The following is a 5,000-nucleotide window of genomic DNA, read 5'->3' on the forward strand; positions in this document are numbered from 1 at the left end:
TGATAGCATACTACAGAAACTTGCACACCCAAAGAGGAGACAGTCAAAGTCAATCGGGGGTCGATTTAATAGCATACTACAGAAACTTGCACACCCGAATGGGAGACCGTCAAAGTCAATCGGGGGTCGAGCATACTTTACAAAATGATCCGAGAATCTGCACACACACCGAGTGGGAGACGGTGATGAAAACGTCCGCCCTTATATGTTCGATTGCACTATTTCACTATATTAAGGGGAGAGGGTGCCTTCGCACACATATTCGGTGTGAAATATCTTCCGCCCCCAGCGGAGCGCTTCGGCGCCTCTGCGAAGCAAAGCGCGGCATTCAAAAACAACAACCAAAATTGCCGTCGCTTTCCCTTCCCTGCCCTGCAATGGCTGGAGCAGCAGCAGCAGAAGAAGAGAGAGAGAAAATAGTCTCATGGGGTCAGGAGGAATGGCAGGGAGCGCATCTATGAATTTCACTTAGCCAGGTCTGTCTCCCACCTGAACATTATTACTCTCTCGGCGCACACGTCGCCACCATTTGCTCTCTGCCACAGCAGCAGCATCATGATGTTGCGTCTATTGTAAGTCCGGAACCGGGTTATTCCGGCTGTTCGCGAACAGCTGGCTTTAACCTTGCCTAACAAACCATCAAACAACTTCCACTCTCGAGGTGCGGCACGGTGACTGTCCCATCGTCCGGGGCTTCTTGTGGCGCTGGATTGCACTATTTCACTATATTAAGGAGAGGGTACCAATAATCTATTCGGTGTGGAATATCTTCCGCCCCCAGCGGAGCGCCGCTTTCGCTTTCCAAGCAAAGCGCATTCAAAAACAACAACCAAAGCGCCGCGTCGCTTTCCCTTCCCTGCCCTGCAATGGCGGGAGCAGCAGCAGCAGCAGAAGAAGAGAGAGAGAAAATAGTCTCATGGGGTCAGAGGAATGGCAGTGGAGCGCGATCTATGAATTTCACTAGCCAGGTCTGTCTCCCAATTGAACATTATTACTCTCTCGGCGCACACGTCGCCACCACGGTTTCCGCGACAGCAGCAGCATCATGATGTTGCGTCTATTGTAAGTCCGGAACTGGGTTATTCGGCTGTTCGCGAACAGTCGGTTTAACCTTGCCTAACAAACGATCAAACAACTTCCACTCTCGAGGCGGTACGGTGACTGTCCGACAGTCCGCCTGCATGCTGATTGTACTATTTCACGGAGTATTATGGGAGAGGTTTCACACACCTATTATTCGGTGTGTGTGGAATATCTTCCGCCTCTGGGGCAGCGCTTCGGCGCCTCTGCGAAGCAAAGCGCGGCATTCAAAAACAACAACCAAAGTTGCCGTCGCTTTCCCTTCCCTGCCCTGCAATGGCTGGAGCAGCAGCAGCAGCAGAAGAAGAAGAAGAGAGAGAGAGAGAAAATAGTCTCATGGGGTCAGAGGAATGGCAGTGGAGCGCGATCTATGAATTTCACTAGCCAGGTCTGTCTCCCAATTGAACATTATTACTCTCTCGGCGCGCACGTCGCCACCACGGTTTCCGCGACAGCAGCAGCATCATGATGTTGCGTCTATTGTAAGTCCGGAACCGGGTTATTCGGCTGTTCGCGAACAGTCAGGTTTTAACCTTGCCTAACAAACGATCAAACAACTTCCACTCTCGAGGTGCGGTACGGTGACTGTCCTATCGTCCGCTCTTGTATGCTGGATTGCACTATTTCACTATATTAAGGGGAGAGGGTGCCTTCACACACACATTCGATGTGAAATATCTTCCGCCCCCCAGCGGAGCGCTTCGGCGCCTCTGCGAAGCAAAACGCGGCATTCAAAAACAACAACCAAAATTGCCGTCGATTTCCTCTCCCTGCCCTGCAATGGCTGGAGCAGAAGGAGAGCGAGAGAGAGAATAGTCTCATTGGGTCAGAGGAATGGCAGTGGAGCGGGCTAATGGCGAGTAGGCTCGCGATCTATCAATTACACTAGCCAGGTCGCTCTCCCTATTGAACATTATTACTCTCTCACGTCGCCACCGCGGTTTCCGCGACAGCAGCAGCATCATCATGATGTTGCATCCACCAATTAGTCCGGAACCGGGTTATTCGGCTGTCTGCGAACAGTCCGGTTTTAACCTTACCCAACATCCACTCTCGAGGTGCGGTACGGTGAATGTCCTATCGTCCGACCTTGTATGCTGGATTGCACTATTTCACTATATTAAGGGGAGAGGGTGCCTTCACACACATATTCGGTGTGAAATATCTTCCGCCCCCCAGCGGAGCGCTTCGGCGCCTCTGCGAAGCAAAGCGCGGCATTCAAAAACAACAACCAAAATTGCCGTCGCTTCCCTGCCCTGCAATGGCTGGAGCAGAAGGAGAGAGAGAGAGATTTTAGTCTCATTGGATCAGAGGAATGGCAGTGGAGCGGGCTTATGGCGAGTAGGCTCGCGCTCTATCAATTACACTTGCCAGGTCTCTCTTCCGTTTGGACATTATTTACTCCTTTTCTCTCTCGGCGCACACGTCGCCACCCTACTAGTTTCCGTCACAGCATATGCTGCGGCCTTTCAGTCCGGAACGGGGCTCCCCTTCGCCTTGCTGTCTGCCCAACTTAGCGGACTTGCGTTGGCTGATCACCCCGTCTTCGCGTCTGTGCCGGCCTTCAATGCAGCGCCCAACCGTCTCTTGACCGAGATTCATTGCACTATTCCACGCGCAAACGGCTACCCTAAATGTGCATAGACAACGCTCATGGTTCAACACGACCAGGGCGCAGTCTGGGAGCCGAGTATACTAAAAAGAGAGTTTAGCAGCCAAAACTCGTCAAAGCACACGTTGGGTTACCCCATCACCTAACAACGATGATGGCGGTTCCCACCCGTGAAATACACAACCTAACCAATATTGGGCGACGATGGCGCTCATGAGCCCACGTCCCCACAAACAGTAAGAGAAAGAGAGAGAGGAGGAGATGGGCCAATGTCTTATGCCTCGCTGGGGCAAAGAGAAGAGAAGAGGAGCGGATAAGGGAGGAGATTGGCCAACGTGCGGTCCCTCGCCCAATGTCGGCTGCCTCGCTGGAGCTGGGTAAAGAGGAGAGGAGCGGATAAGGGAGGAGATTGGCACACACGGTGGCGCTGCCGGCGCCGAGGATAGCGAGAGAAGGTGCAGTTTGATCTGATCATCTGGTTTGCTATTTCTCTAAGGCCAACGTGCGGTCCCTCGCCCAATGTCGGCTGCCTCGCTGGGGCAAAGAGAAGAGGAGAGGATAAGGGAGGAGATTGGCACACACGGTGGCGCTGCCGGCGCCGAGGATAGCGAGAGAAGGTGCAGTTTGATCTGATCATCTGGTTTGCTATTTCTCTAAGGCCAACGTGCGGTCCCTCGCCCAATGTCTTCTGCCTCGCTGGGGCAAAGAGAAGAGGAGCGGATAAGGGAGGAGATTCGCCAACGTGCGGTCCCTCGCCCAATGTCGGCTGCCTCGCTGGAGCTGGGGCAAAGAGGAGCGGATAAGGGAGGAGATTGGCACACACGGTGGCGCTGCCGGCGCCGAGGATAGCAAGAGAAGGTGCAGTTAGATCTGATCATCTGGTTTGCTATTTCTCTAAGGCCAACGTGCGGTCCCTCGCCCAATGTCTTCTGCCTCTCTCTCAATCTCACTATTTTGGCCGCCGTGATAGGCGCCGCCAACAGCAGCAGCTACCTGGTTGATCCTGCCAGTAGTCATATGCTTGTCTCAAAGATTAAGCCATGCATGTGTAAGTACAAGCCGATTTAAGGCGAAACCGCGAATGGCTCATTAAATCAGCTATGTTTCATTGGATCTGTAACCCACTTACTTGGATAACTGCGGCAATTCTAGAGCTAATACATGCAATTGGTCTCTGACCGCAAGGGAAGAGCGCTTTTATTAGTTCAAAACTGGTCGGGCCCCGGTCCGTAACCCACCTGTGGTGAATCTGAATAACTTCGGGCTGAGCGCACGGTCTCCGCACCGGCGCCGCTTCTTTCAAGTGTCTGCCTTATCAGCTTTCGATTGTAGGTTATGCGCCTACAATGGCTATAACGGGTAACGGGGAATCAGGGTTCGATTCCGGAGAGGGAGCCTGAGAAACGGCGACCACATCTAAGGAAGGCAGCAGGCACGCAAATTACCCACTCCCGGCACGGGGAGGTAGTGACGAAAAATAACGATGAGTCTCATCCAGGCCTCGCTAATCGGAATGAGTATACCGAACTTTAACGAAAATTGAGGGCAAGTCTGGTGCAAATTCATCTAAGAAGATATTAAAGTTGTTGCGTTAAAAATGTAGTTGGGATTCAGTTCCGACTGACGGTAATCGCCCGGTGTTTACTGTCACGCTCCGAATAAGTTGCCCCGGCCGGCTCGCGACGATGCTTTGTCGAGGCCGTCCTGAGTGGCCGGAGAGTTTACTTTGGAAAAATTAGAGCGGTTTGGAGCAGGCTATTTGAATGGCCCGAATGATGCATGGACAATGGGAATAGACCCGGTTTCATGGTTGGTTTTCGGAACCAGAGGTAATGACTAATCGGAACAGGGTGGGGGGTATTCGCGATATGACGCTAGAGGTGAAATTTTGGACCGCCGCGAAGACGAACCACGCGGTGAGCATTTTGCCATGATGCGTTTTGGTATTAATCAAGAACGAAAGTTAGAGGTTCGAAGGCGACCAGATACCGCCCTAGTTCTAACCATAAACGATGCCAACTAGCGATCCGCCGGCGTTATTCCCAGGACCCGGCGGGCAGCTTCCGGGAAACCAAAGTCTTTGGGTTCCGGGGGAAGTATGGTTGCAAAGCTGAAACTTAAAGGAATTGACGGAAGGGCACCACCAGGAGTGGAGCCTGCGGCTTAATTTGACTCAACACGGGAAACCTCACCAGGCCCAGACACCGGAAGGATTGACAGATTGGAGAGCCTTTCTATTCGTGGTGGCGGTATGGCCGTTCTTAGCTGGTGAGCGACGGTCTGGTTAATTCCGATAAATTTGAAATTG

The sequence above is a fragment of the Homarus americanus genome, unplaced genomic scaffold (assembly GCF_018991925.1).
Source record: "Homarus americanus isolate GMGI-L3 unplaced genomic scaffold, GMGI_Hamer_2.0 scaffold39937, whole genome shotgun sequence".
Lineage (NCBI taxonomy): Eukaryota > Metazoa > Arthropoda > Malacostraca > Decapoda > Nephropidae > Homarus > Homarus americanus.